Source organism: Oryctolagus cuniculus, chromosome X (genome assembly GCF_964237555.1).
Source record: "Oryctolagus cuniculus chromosome X, mOryCun1.1, whole genome shotgun sequence".
Taxonomy (NCBI): Eukaryota; Metazoa; Chordata; class Mammalia; order Lagomorpha; family Leporidae; genus Oryctolagus; species Oryctolagus cuniculus.
This window is the reverse complement of record NC_091453.1, coordinates 96000478-96015404: the sequence shown is the minus strand read 5'-3', so window position 1 is coordinate 96015404 and position 14927 is coordinate 96000478. Positions and strand designations below refer to the sequence as shown.

Below are 14927 nucleotides of genomic sequence, written 5' to 3'. Positions count from 1 at the left end.
TGTTATTCCCTATTGTACCTTTCATGCTGATAGTCTTTTCTAGATTTTAGAGAACTACTGTACAAATGTTTAGGCCTAAGTACTACGTGGGTATTTTATGGTAACATACCCTGAGTTATAAAATGTTTTAAATAATTATATCAAATAATATATTATCCACAGTATGGGATTCTGGACAAGAAATAAATTACCTTAAAATTGCTAATACAATTTATTACTTGCAATTCCTGGGTAATGATATATTTTGGTGAAAATCTTAACAAAAGACAGTATTCAAATATGATCCCATCTTGTTCTGTTAATTGAAACTTGTTATACCTGTGGATCATATCTGTCAACAGCAGTTCTCATTCTATAGGCTTGTGGTTTTTAAATGATAGGGCTAAATCTAAATCTAAATCGAAATTAAAATGCAGGGCATTTTAAAAAATATTAGCTTTTAAATTAATTACTAATAGCTCATTTTAAAAACCATTCAATTCTTTACAACTAAGGAAATTTCTGGAAGGTGTTCTCTCAACTAAAAGACCTGTTTGCTTTGACTGTAGTAGGTTTTTCAGTAGATTACTAATTTTTGCATTGACTCTGACATCTATGCTATGCATTGATATATAACTTTTCATATTGTGAATAATCAGTGGAGCGATTGTAGACAAACTTTCTGAGTAGTGATATCAGTGGCTATTTCTAAAAGATTTAAAGCTCCAAATTTGAAGTTTTTAGATGATTATATTATAGAACACAAGCCCTTTGTTAAATAGCATATCATCCAAGGTTTATAAAACTGGATTTTGTACTTAAAGTATGGTCACTGACTATTAACCTAAAATTGAGAAAGTTTTTTTTTTTTGTTATAATTCTCAAGAATGAAAGACCCCTTGTTTTTATTTGATTGTTATAATTAGCTATGTGGAGCAAATAATACTTGCTCCAGATTTCTGTTCCCTTCCTTGACAGGCTTTTAAATCTTTTGTTTTTATTTTTATTTTTTTTGAAACGTAGAGTTATAGACAGTGAGAGAGAGAGAGACAGAGAGAAAGGTCTTCCTTCCGTTGGTTCACCCCGCAAATGGCCGCTACAGCCGGTGCTGTGCTGATCCAAAGCCAGGAGCCAGGTGCTTCTTCCTGGTCTCCCATGCGGGTGCAGGGCCCAAGCACTTGGGCCATCCTCCACTGCACTCCCGGGCCACAGTAGAGAGCTGGACTGGAAGAGGAGCAACTGGAACTAGAACCCAGCGCCCATATGGGATGCTGGCACCGCAGGAGGAGGATTAACCAAGTGAGCCACAATGCCGGCCCTGGGCTTTCACATCTTTTACAAGTGTGTAAAGGTGGTGTAGTATACTCCTTCCACATTACTATTTTTTGGAAACTTTAAAAGATGATTTAACTATAATGGTATTACATATCATGTTTAAACGAAAGTTCAAATTTGAGTGAAGTTCATATTTGCAACCTTTCTCATTTTAACCAGAAGCATTTTGTTTTGCATGTAATTACAGTTGGTTAAAATATCTTCCCTGTTATACTTTAAATTCAGGAAATTAATAATGTTATCGTTGAACAACTGTTCAGCATTTGAAGTTATCATAGCCTTTGAACTTACTGGGAATAACTGAACTGATATTTTACATTGATTATGCTACTTAGGGACTGTTAGATATTTAATAGTGATAACTTTTTCATCCAAACCGAATGAATGCAATTACAGTTATTTTTTGGAGGGGAGATCTATGGGGAAAGAGGAGGGATTTCCATTTTAAGCTTAAAAAAACTGAGAAACTTCTTGGGAATTCAAGTTGGAGTTTGATTTCTGTTGACTATTCCGAAGATCTATTAACTGGAGGTCCAGGTTACATTGTGATACTCAATTCTTACAGCTCTGTCAGTAAGGACTACCTTCTAATGTAGATGATTGATTTTGTCTCATGAAAAAAGTTGATTTATGATTAATTTCTAAGCATGTTTTACTTCTAATTTATTTACCAAATGTAATGTTTCGGATATGATTATACGAAGTTCATAGTTTACACTTTTTCTAATCATCAGTTTATACTAACATACTTTGCATTTTTACTATAGTTTAGTGATAGTCTAGTTATTTGTAAAATATACAAAATTATCTAGCCTGTATTCTACCTGGTGAAACTCTCATAAATAATCCCAAAGCTTTTAATTTTTATTCTCTCACATTTCCCTTTCATCATTTTAGAGAGAATATTTACTTTCAGACACCAGATATTTTAACCCAAGCATATTTGTTCTAACGTTGACTGCTATTCTGGATTTTTTATTCTCCCCAAACCAATCTTTTAGAACTTGGTTAACTTAGATGAGAACCTTTTAGTTCTCTAAGCAGTCATTTTAATTAATTGTTAAGTTACCATAAAATAAATTATAAACTAGATCTTAAAATTTATAATAAGCTATGAAATAGTTGTCAGAAATAATTAAAATCTCAGAAATTGTCTAGACAGCATAATTTCCATTGGTTATATTTATGTTTCCAATATTCCTACTTCATATTATTAGACTGAGATAATATATCGTCATTTCCAGATAATATATTTTATTTTCTTATACGAACTTATGGAAAGCTTATAAATATGGAACAAAACTTACCCAGTAGCAGGTATTAAAGGTCAATTTTTTAAAAATTTATTTATTTATTTGGGGGAGGGAATGAGAGAGAGATAGAGAGACAGACAGACAGACAGAGAGAGAGAGAAAGATACCTTCCATACACTTGTTTAGTCTCCAAATGGCCACAGTGGCCCAGGATTGGGCCAGGCCAAAGCCAGAAGCCATGAGCTTCATCTGGGTTTCCTAGGTAGGTGCAGGAGCCCAAGTACTTGGGCCATCTTCTGCTGATTTCCCAGGATCCTGCTTTCCCTGGATCCAATCCTGTGCCCATATGGGATGCTGGTATTGTAGGAGCTTAATCCACTGTGCCACAATGCGACAATGCCAGCCCCAAAACATCCATTTTTATCTTTCTTACCAAATATGATTCTCATCAAATGTTCACAGCTAAGACAGTGGTATGTTAAGAGTTCCAAGAAGAGAAATTAAAAGAACTAGATTGTAAAATTATTCTGATCATAACTGGTCAAATTCACAATTCACTCCTCTGTGCTTGGTTTGTACCTAGACATGTTTTCAAAAATATTCTTCTGTTTTGAAAAGTTTAAAACTGTTTATTGCAGTGAAAGAATTTCAGCAATCATTTATTGTTATGTGCAGTGTGCAAGCTGGTATGCTACATGCTGGAGGTAAAAAGATGAATGCAACCCTTTCTGCCCCCCAGAGAGCTCAGGTTTTTGTCAGGGAGATGAGTGAACCAATGATTTCCATAGTACTAGGATAGCTGTGAAGGAGTCACTGTGTGTACTTAATCCCGTGTGTGGGCGTGCTGTGGAAGGAAGTGGAAAAGACTTAACTACAAGAATACATCAGAAAGTTTGTGGAGAAACTGAATTAAAAGGTAAGTTTATTTTGGTACAAAAATAAACTTTTTTTCATAGTATGCATTTTCTGTAAACCTTTTGAAGACCACTTAAACTCATGGATTACAAAGTTTTTTTTTTTGCATCTAAATAAGTGATCTTTTAATTCCATTTTCCATGAAATGTTGAAGTACCTTCACATGCTATGAGACTCAGTGTCACTTCTGAATTATTAGTCTTACTTTTATTGGAATTAAGTGTTACCATAACTTGAACAATTCAGCTCATCAACAAATGGTGCCTTATATATTGCCAATACCATTTTAAATTCTGAGGAGAGAACAGTGAACAATGCAAAGAAAATTCCTGCCATCAAGGAGCTTATGCTCTGATAGGGATAATATATTGTTCCATAAGGTAGAATTATTAAAAAGGAGAAAGCAAAGGCAAATTTCCTTGTCATGGTGAGGTTTGACAGCTTCCAACTGAATGGTACTTTGTTAGGTCCGGGGAAAAAAACACTGTTCATACGCATTTTAGTATCCACAAATAAAATTTTGTTCTATGAAGCCACATTCATTTCTTGATACATTGCCTATGGCTTCTTTGTGCTATAGCAGGGTTGAGTAGTTTAGACAAAGACTATATGACCACAAAGTCTAAAACATTTACTGTCTGGCAATTTACAGAAAAAGTTTGCCAATATCTAGACTAATGCAGCAGTCTCTAACTTTTTGATTTACTACGCCATCATGTAAGTTATCAGGTATAAATCATTTATTTTGACAGTAATTTTTCTGTTAAACTGTTATTTTAGTCAGTGAAATATATGTAAGTATATATGAATATAGTTCAAAATTCATGGGAAATGGAATAAAAGTTAGCTTATTTGGATGCAAATATACTTTGAAATTAGTAATAGTTTTTATTATATAAATAAAATTTATGAAAAATAAAAAATAGTGAATTTTTTTATGCAAAAGTCAACTTAACTTTTAATTCCATTTCCACAAACTTTTTAAAATTTGATTTTTTGGCTTTGTTTCCCAACTTTTATTTAATAAATATAAATTTCCAAAGTACAACTTTTGAATTATAGTGGCTTTTCCCCCTGTAACCTCCCTGCCACCTGCAACCATCCCATCTCCCACTCTCTTTCCCATCCCATTCTTCATCAAGATTCATTTTCAATTATCTTTATATACAGAAGATCAGCTTAGTATATACTAAGTAAAGATTTCAACAGACTGCACCCTCACAGACACATAAAGTATAGAGTACTGTTTCAGTAGTAGTTTTACTGTTATTTTGCATAATACAACACATTTAGGACAGAGGTCCTGCATGGGGGGCAGGTGCACAATGACTCTGGTTGTTGATTTAAGAATTGACACTCTTATTTATGACATCAGCAATCACCTGAGGCTCTTGTCATGAGCTGCTAAGGCTATGGAAGCCTCTTGAGTCCACAAACTCTGACATTATTTATACAAGGCCATATTCAAAGTGGAAGTTCTCTCCTCCCTTCAGAGGAAGGTACCTCCTTCTTTCCACAAACTTTTTAAAAAAGATTTATTTATTTGAAAGGAAAAGTTCCAAAGAGGCAAAGGCAGAGTGAGAGATTGAGAGAGAGCGAGAGCGAGAGCGAGAGCGAGGGACATTTTCAATCTGCTGGTTCACTTTGCAAATGGCCACAATGGATGGAGCTGGGCTGATGTGAAACCAGGGACCAGGAGCTGCTTCTAGGTCTCCCATGCCAGTGCAGGGGCCCAAGGACTTGGGTCATCTTCTGCTTTCCCAGGCCATAGGAGAGGGCTGGATTGAGAGTGGAGCAGCTGGGACTTGAACTGGCGCACATAGGGGATACAGGCACTGCAGACGGTGGCTTTACTCATTACGTCACAGTGCCGGCCCCCATTTCCACAAACTTTATGAAGTACTCATATGTATACATATTTGAGCAACTAACCTTAATTTATCTAAAATTACTTACATATATCTGTGTGCTAATATGCATGTTATATAAAATAGGCATAGTTAAAAATGGGAAAACAGGAAATAAACATGATTTTGCATGTTTTAAAATAAGTTTATTTATTGTACAAAAGCCTTTGCTGTCATGATTCATAATTTTTTATTGAGCAATGTCAATGTGTCATTATTTTTTATGTCTTGCTTAAAAACAGGCAGTAATTTGAAGGTTTAGTTCCAAGTTTGTTTTATTTTGATATTTGGCTTAATGTCTGTCATAGTTGAAACATAAATCTGACTAATATGTGTGGGTCCAAATGGAAGAAGTTAGCAGCACTTATTAAATCATAACATTAATTTTTTTTCAGTTCAATCCATGAGTCAACCAACTATTCCCTGCTGAACTGTGACTAGTAAATTTCCATCTTCTTTAGGGATAATATGTTTTCCCAACTAATCTGGAATGTTACATTTATGTATTTTTAGATAAGTGGGTTCAAAATGGGCTATAATAAATGTCTCCAACAAATTCCATTAGGATATGGGATATTTCCATTTTACCACCTATATCTTTCATGTATAGACCCTCATCCTCATGTTTTTCTACTTGTGACTTCTCTGGGCAGTACTTCTAACAGCAGAAAGAGGAAGAAGTGATTTCAGCAAGGGTGAATGAGACTGATGTGAAAGTTGAGTCTATTAATTTGTATCTTTTCTAATGAAGTCAGTTTGAGAAAGAGTTTACTTTCTTAATAATTGTTACAGTGTCAAGGAATTACCTGTCTTTTGTGAATGAAAAATGCCCAAGTCATGCTAAATTTCAGCAGTTTTTAAATACTTGGTCTTGAGATAACCAAAGCTACTTCTGTAAGGTATGACATGTTTCAGTGGTCACTTCCTACTTCATTTCAATATATTGTAAATATTCTATGTATTTGATGTATCTTGATTTTGTTTTTAAAAAAAAAAAAAAAGAAAAAAGAAACTATCAATTCCCAACTTGACTCTCACTGGGATTAAACATGACAATAGGTCTGATCTGATTCCATCATCATTTAAAAAAAAATCATCTATTATTTTTCGCTTTATGTCTCTGTGTGGGAGCAAACTGTTGAAATCCTTACTTAATGTATACTAAGCTGATCTTCTGTATATTAAGATAATCGAAAATGAATCTTGATGTGAATGGAAGGGGAGAGGGAGTGGGAAAGGGGAGGGTTGTGGGTGGGAGGGACGGTATGGGGGGGGGAAGCCATTGTAATCCATGAGTTGTACTTTGGAAATTTATATTCATTAAATAAAAGATAAAAAAAAGAGCTATATTCTTGACTATGTGGTACTCTGTGTACTTTAGTTCAAGCATTTTGCAATGGTTTGAATTTTATATGTGGCATAACCTTACTCAGGAATCCTTCCTACTTAGAGTTTTCTAATGAAACATTTTTTTTATTAAATAAATATTTATTTTGGCAGTATGTCTTATCTGTTAAACTGTGACTCAAATGAAGGTATTCATTTCATTATTGGAACAACCTAACAAATACTATTAGCTGTGGTGTTAAAAAAAAAGCTGTATTTTCATCCAGCTGTATAGTTAACCTCCCACACTGAGTAATTTTTCTAATTCTTGCTTTAGCAACTTTTCTTAAATGATTTCTACATCTTCTCACAGTATTTCCTCATGAAGGAATGCGTTTTACTGTACTGACGTACTGTTTTTCATTTTTTTAAAGATTTATTTTATTGGTTTGACAGGCAGAGTTACAGAAAGAGAGGGAGAGACACAGAGACAGAGAGAGATCATCTATCTGCTGGTTCCCTCCCTAAATGGCTGCACCAGTTGGGGCTGGGCCAGTCTGAAGCCAGGAGCCTGGAACTCCATCCTGGTCTCCTACTTGGGTGGAGGGTGCTCAAGCACTTGGGCCATCTTTCGCTGCCTTCACAGGTGCACTAGCAGTCAGCTGGATTGGAAGCAGAGCAACTAGTACTCAAACCTTCACTCTCTATGGGATGCCAGCATCATAGGCTGTGGCTTAACCTACTGCAGCATTATGTCTGCTCCTGCACATATTATTTCTGCTGCTTTTACCAAATATTTCCCCAGTGTCCTGTGCCCTTTTGTCTTGTACTGTTGAAGAAAGAAAGTTCAAAAGAGGCTTCTAAATATGTGTCTAAGTTTATAAGATATCACTAAGGTCCTGGATTGAGTATCGTGTGATTGTTATCCTAAAGACAATTGAAAAATCTTTCTGCATGCTCTGTATTTGCATTTTAAATGTACTGATTTGAGGTTGCCTTATACTATCACTAGGCAATATTTTATATTACTGTATACTTTAAGTGAGAGTCATTGATGCTTGATATATATCCATGTTTCAAGTAGTCACCTTAATAATTTTAACCTTATAAGGTTGGCTTATGTGCCTTAGACTTGTTATTTCTGCCATGATGATGGATGAAAAATGAGTAGAAGATATAACAGGCACTTTCTTGTCCCTTTGTGCTTGCATTATTGGTATTATCCTATTATCCTCCATCTGTTGCCATTGCAGAAACTTTTTTGAGCTACTTTTCCATTTTCTGAGGGTTGATTTAGTTAAAACTAGATAAAATAATCTATAAAAAACACCTGTCTAGGTACATGTAAACTTCAGAATGTACTACACTGAAAGGGAACAGATGTTTTGTGAATATGTACTCTTCTTGTAAGGTATCTCATGTAACATTTGGGCCTATGAATACAGTGAGGGCCTCAGTGTTTATGCTCATATTAGATATTAGTAAATAGTATTTTGTTTTGGAATCACAACATTTCCCAAATCCCAGTTAATTCTTTATGTAATCCTCTCTGTTCTGAAAAACTCTTGGTTGAAGGTTGATCTCTTGAATAAGGATTATGGGAAAGTAAAAAAATTTTTTCTTCTAGTATTGAAATATATGTTCTACATTTACCTTCCTGATGGTAAATGGTTATATATGAAGGTATTCAAAGTTGTATCCTTCCAGTAGAGCCTTGAAAGCAGATATAGATGAAGAAATTTTGTGCTATACTCAGTAACATTCACTTATTATGACTTTTTCCTGTTTTGGCTCCACACTATCTTTAGAGATATGTATTTGGGGAAATTTTCTCTTTAGTTTTTTTTTTGTTTGTTTGTTTTAGCTTCTATATGTTATGTGGTTCAGTCAATTGATTTAAAGTTAGCTGAATCTTTAGAAAGCATCAGGTTATTAATTAATACCAGGTTGAACTGGCCATTGATTTAATCAATTAGACAAACACTGATACTTTCATTAGAATGTTCAAAAGAATGATGCAATGATTTCCACATTTATTGTCCATTCTATCCTGCAGATACTAGAAATATGCAACATACATCTAGAAAGCAATTATATATGCTGTGAAACTTCACTAATTTATATCCTTTAATTGATCAAACATAACTGTAATCACTGTTAATACTAGTATATATTTTTAGGTACGAGGGTATGACTGATTCATTCTGTTTGCAGGGACATGTTCCTTCAACCTAGCAGTTGGAGAACACGTGAATAATTACTATTAAGAACCAGAAGAATTCAGATAAGCATTTGATTGTGAAGTCACATTCGGATTTAAAAACAGTGGGGCTAGGGCCGGTGCTGTGGCTTAGTGGGTAAAACCACCATCTGCAGGGCCGCCATCCCATATGGGTGCTGGTTCGAGTCCCTGCTGCTCCACTTCCAATCCAGCTCTCTGCTATGGCCTGGGAAAGCAGTAGAAGATGGCCCAAGTGCTTGGGCCCTGCAACCACATGGGAGACCCGGAGGAAACTCCTGGTTCCTGGCTTTGGATCAGTGCAGCTCTGGCCACTGTGGCCATTTGGGTAGTGAACCATCAGATGGAAGACCTCTCTCTCTCTCTACCTCTGCATCTCTGTAACTCTGCCTTTCAAATAAATAAAATAAATCTTTTTAAAAAAACCCACAACAGTGGGACTGGCTCTGTGGCATAGTAGGTTAAACCTCCACCTGTGGCACTAGCATCCCATATGGGCACCCGTTTGTGTCCCAGCTGTTCTGATCCAGCTCCCTGCTAATGGCCTGGAAAAGCAGTGGAAGATGACCCAAATGCTTGGGCCCATGCACTCACGTGGGACACCTGGAAGAAGTTCCTGGCTGATCGGCCCAGGCCCAGCCCCAGCCGTTACAGCCATTTCGGGACTGAACCAGCAGATGGAAGACCTCTCTTTTGTCTCTCCCTCTCTCTGTCTATAACTCTGCCTCTCAAATAAATAAATAAATCATGAAAGTAAACCCAGAAAGTGTAAATACAGCCCTAAGCTGGAATCAAGACAATGTAGACACATAAGTAATTTATAGCAAATTTATAGAAGGGAGGAACAGCAGTAAGGAAGGAAGAGAAGTAAAAACATAGAAGGTTGAAATTTACCTCTCATGAAGCAAAATAGAAAAATGGAGGAAGAAGTAGAAAAACAGAAAATGATGGTAGAAGACAAGGGGAAAGTTTTAAAAATTATATTGTTACCTACTTAAAGATCTATGATAGAAGGGAAAAGGAAAGGCAAGAATGTAGTATTGTGTGTATGTGAGAGAGGGTGAATGAGAATACAAATGAATGAATAGGGGATTCAACTTTTGACCTCATTTGACTCTATTCTTGTATAGTTCTTAAAATATAACATTTGCTGGAGAAATGAGTGGAAGGAGAACAAAAGGTTTAGTGTTTGCCAATGTAGCTTTTTATTTTAAAGATTTTATAGAGGTAGAGTTACAGACAGGGAGAGGGAGAGACAGAGAGAAAGGTCCTCCATCTGCTGGTTCACTCCCCAAATGGCTACAATGACTCAAAAAAACACTGAAGTATGAATATTCTATTTAGTTTCATGGTATTATGAAACTTGAGTTAATGATTTGGACGTATTAGTTGCCTAATTAGTAGTATGTTTCTTATTTCTATGAGAATAAAATGAGTCATATTCCCTTCTGATAATATGAATGGCACCATTCTAAACTTGTTCAGCAAATTTATAGAGATAAATGATATTGGTGACTCTAAAGAAAGTTAAAATTTTCAAATAAAAGATCCTAAATATTGCAGTGGTTCAAGATATATTTATTTATTTTTTGACAGAGTTAGACAGTGAGAGAGAGAGAGACAGAGAAAGGTCTTACTTTTTCTGTTGGTTCATCCCCCAAATGGCTGCTATGGCCGGCGCACTGCACCGATCCAAAGCCAGGAGCCAGGTGCTTCTCCTGGTCTCCCATGCAGGTGCAGGGCCCAAGGACTTGGGCCATCCTCCACTGCACTCCCGGGCCACAGCAGAGAGCTGGACTGGAAGAGGAGCAACTGGGATGGAACTCGCACCCCAACCGGGACTAGAACCCGGGGTGCTGGCACCGTAGGCGGAGGATTAGCCTAGTGAGCCGCGGCGCCGGCCTATATTTATTAAATGCTTACATTATTGGAAGTGTGCTCTTTGTCAAGAATACAAACATTAATCAGTTCTTGGCCTCAGTTGGCTTATACTTTATAGAAGATGAATTCATCACAGTTTCAATGTGCAATATAGGAATTAATTTGGAAAAGAAAGATGAGGGTGGTTCATTTCCAAATGAGTTATTTTTGGGGAAATCTTCCTGAAAAATTAGTGGTTGAATATGGTCTTGAAATATAGTAGTGAAGATAACAGTATTTCAGACTGGGAGGACAGACAGCATAGTGAACAAAATAATGGGTGCATACTACCAGTAGCCTAGTATTAAAACAAAACAGTAAGATGAAAAGTGATTTTTAAAAAAGCCTGAGGCGGTGACAACACCACTACAGTTAGCATTCTTTGAAGACCCTTAGTATGTGAAGGATAGCAGACTACCTATAGATTGCCAAAGATGGCACTACCACATTTGTAGGCCTGGCTGTGAAGTATAGAAATACCCAGTCTTGTCAGTGTTCTTAAATGACTCTGCTTGAGGTTATGCAGATTCATGGTAACTATATTTACTAGAGACTGAAAGTTAATAAGGACAATTTCAGGCAGTAGAGATACACTCCAGAATATATGAGTAGAATTTAGGAACTTTGATGAAAACAAATGCAATGTGAGTCAGCTGAGTGATGTGGTTGGCCAATGAGATAATGGAATCAGAGGCCTTTCTTTGCTTTATGAAACCATAAATTGAGACAGACGTAGACACTGAACCATGTCACGTGAAGGTAAATTGAAGCTAATAGGTATACTTTAGTCAGAGAAAATACTGCCTTCAAATAACATTTACATGTTTTTTGAATTAATTTCTCTGTGTCCAATCTGACTACCACCCATCTCAATTTGACTCTTAATCACATTTGATTTACTTCAATAGCCTAGTATATTGAGCATAAAAAATCTACTCTGGTTGTTTCAAATAAAATGTTATTATTAAGGGATACTAGGTATTTCTTAAATTGGGAGGGTTGCACAGATAGGCTCCAGGTAGCATTATAATATCAACTTTGAGAACCACACAACTGAAACACCATCCAGTTAAGGAGCTATTGCCACCACAAAACCATGTGATCAGTGTCTTAATAAAAGAATGTGGCTAGGTGTTTATTAGTCCCAGAAGTTAAAATGCCATTAAAGACACCCACATCCCACATCAGAGTACCTGGCTTTAATACCTGGCTTCAGCTTCCTACTGATACAGAACCTGAGAGGTAGTGGTGATGGCTGAAATAACTGAGCTCCTGCCTCCCACATGGGAGACCTGGATAGGATTCCTGGCTCATGATTTTGGCACTAGTCCCAGCTGTTGTGGGCATTTGGGGAATGAACCAGCAGATAGGAACCCTCTGTCTCTCTAATAAGACAATAAAAAGGATGTGGCTACTGCCATCAGTTTCATAACTATGTTACCTCTGTTGCAACACATCCAAACAAAATAGTCTATTTGGTCTGTTTCATCACATGGTTCACGACTAATCTGAAGCTCTTATAAATTCATTGTGTTCATGGAGACTAAGCCAGATGTCTATACTCTAGTTATAAGGGAGCCTGCAAAAGCAGTATTTTTAAAAACATTTTATTATTTTTAGTGTTACATTTTTATTAATATAGGCAGATCAGATTTCATGCATTCAATTGATAGAGTTCCAAGAAGACAACCACAATTCCCTCCTTTGCTCCTTCCCTTCCCTTGCTTCTCTCTCTTCCTTTCATCAATTTTTGCAAAAGACAATTTTAATTCACTCTTTATTCACAGGATTAATTCACCACTAATCATAATATTCAGCAAGTAAACAGTAGAAAGACTACAGTTCCATAGGAGTATAACAAGGGCTAAAAATGACAGTCATATCACCAAATGTTGTTTCATTCCTATACATTTTTATATTCTATATTAACTGCCACATACCAGAAAAAATATTTGTCTTTTTGAGACTGGCTTATTTCACTAAGCATAATGCTTTCTAGGTGTATCCATTTTGTTGCAAAAGATGGGATTTCTTTCTTTTTTATGGCTGATTGGTATTCCATAGTGTGTGTGTGTGTGTATACATACATATATCCATATTTACATATATGTATATATACACCATATTTTGTTTATCCAGTCATTAATTGATATAATAATGGTTGATTCTATATCTTTGTTATTGTGCATTGAGCTGCAGTAAACATGTGGGTACAAATAACTCATAATGCTGATTTCATTTTGTTTGAGTAAATTCCCAGGAGTGAGATGGCTGGGTCATATGGTAGATTTATTTTCAGATTTCAGAAGAATCTCCATACTGCATTTCATAATGGCTATACTAGTTTACATTCCCACCAACAGTGGATTAGGGTACCTTTTTTCCCATATCCTCACTAGAATTTATTGTTTTTTGATTTTTGGATGGTAGTCATTCTAACTGGGGTAAGGTGAAACCTCATGGTCGTTTTTATTTGCATTTCCCTGATAACTAGTGATCTAAAGAGTTTTTTCATGTGTTTGTTGGTCATTTGAATTTCATCCTTTGAAAAATGCCTGTTCATATCCTTTGCCCATTTCTTAATGGGATTATTTGTTTTATTGTTGATGGGTTTTTTGAGCTCTTTATATATCCTGGTATTAATCCTTTATCAGTTACATAGCTTGTAAATATTTTCTCCATTTCTGTCAGTTACTTCTTCAGTTTCTTGAGTGTTTCCTTTGCAGTGCGGAAGTTTCTTAGCTTGATTTAATCCCATTTGGTTTTGCTTTGATTGCTAGTACTCCAGGAGACTTTTCCAAGAAGTTTTTGCCTATGCCAATTTCTTGCAGAGTTTCCCTGATGTATTTCTTTAGTAATTTGATGGTATCAGGTTATATATTTAGCTCCTTGATGCACTGTGAGTTGTTTTTTGTGTAAGGTGTAAGGTAGGAGTCTTGTTTCATACTTCTGCATGCGTAGATCCAATTCTCCCAGCACTATTTGTTGAGGAGACTGTCCTTCCTTTGGAAATTTATTTTAGCTGCTTTGTCAAGGATTAGTCAGTTATAGATGCATGGATTAATTTCTGGAGTTTCTATTCTGTTCCACAGGTCTACATGTCCATTTTTTTTTTTTGTGCCAGTACCAGGCTGTTTTGATTCTAACTGCCCTATAGTATGTCTTGAAATCTGGTATTGTGATACTTCCAGATTTGATTTTGCTATTTAATATTTCTTTAGCTATTTTGAGTTTTTTATGTTTCCACATGAATTTTAGCATTCTTGATTCTAGATCTGAGAAGAATGTTGTTGGTAGGTATTTTGATTTGGATCATATGAATCTGTAAATTCCTTTCTGTAGTATGGACATTTTGATGATACTAATTATTCCAATCCATGATCATGGAATATTTTTCCATTTTTTTATGTATTCTTCTATTTCTTTCTGTAATGTTTTGTAGTTTTTATTGTAGAGCTCTTTGATTAAATTTATTCCAAGATACTTCATTTTTTGTAGCTATTGTGAATGGGGCTATTCTTATAAGTTCTTTCTCATATATGATATTTTCTATGTAGCTTTACTACTGATTCAGTGTTTGTCTTGGTTATTGTTTTGTTTTAGGTTATCTATGTTTTTATGACTCAATTTTGTTGGATTGTATGTATCCAGAAATCTATCCATCTCTTCTAGATTTTCCAATTTGTTGGTGTACAACTGGCTTTTAGTAATTCCTGATAATTGTTTTTATTTCTGTGATATTTGTTGTAACATCTCCTTTTTCATCTCTGATTTTATTAATTTTGGTGTCCTGCCTCCCCCATCTCTTTTGGTAAGTTGAGTCAGCGGTGTATCAGTTTTGTTTAACTTCAAATAACCAGCTCTTCATTTCATTGATCTTTTGTATATTTTTGTTTCAATTTTGTTTATTCTCTGATTTTATTTCTTTGCCCCTAATTTTTGTTTTGTTCTTGTTTTTTTTTATGTCCTTGAGATGCATTGTTAGATCATTTATTTGATGCTTTTTCAATTTCTTGATGTAGGCACTAATTGCTAAAAACTTTCCTCTTAACA

The 14927-nt window shown here is 35.5% G+C and overlaps 1 protein-coding gene across 3 annotated transcripts in view; it reads left to right on the top strand.

The window, feature by feature from the left end:
* Positions 1–14927, top strand: part of DIAPH2 (diaphanous related formin 2) — a 938294-nt gene that overhangs the window by 62903 nt on the left and 860464 nt on the right. The window lies entirely within an intron of this gene.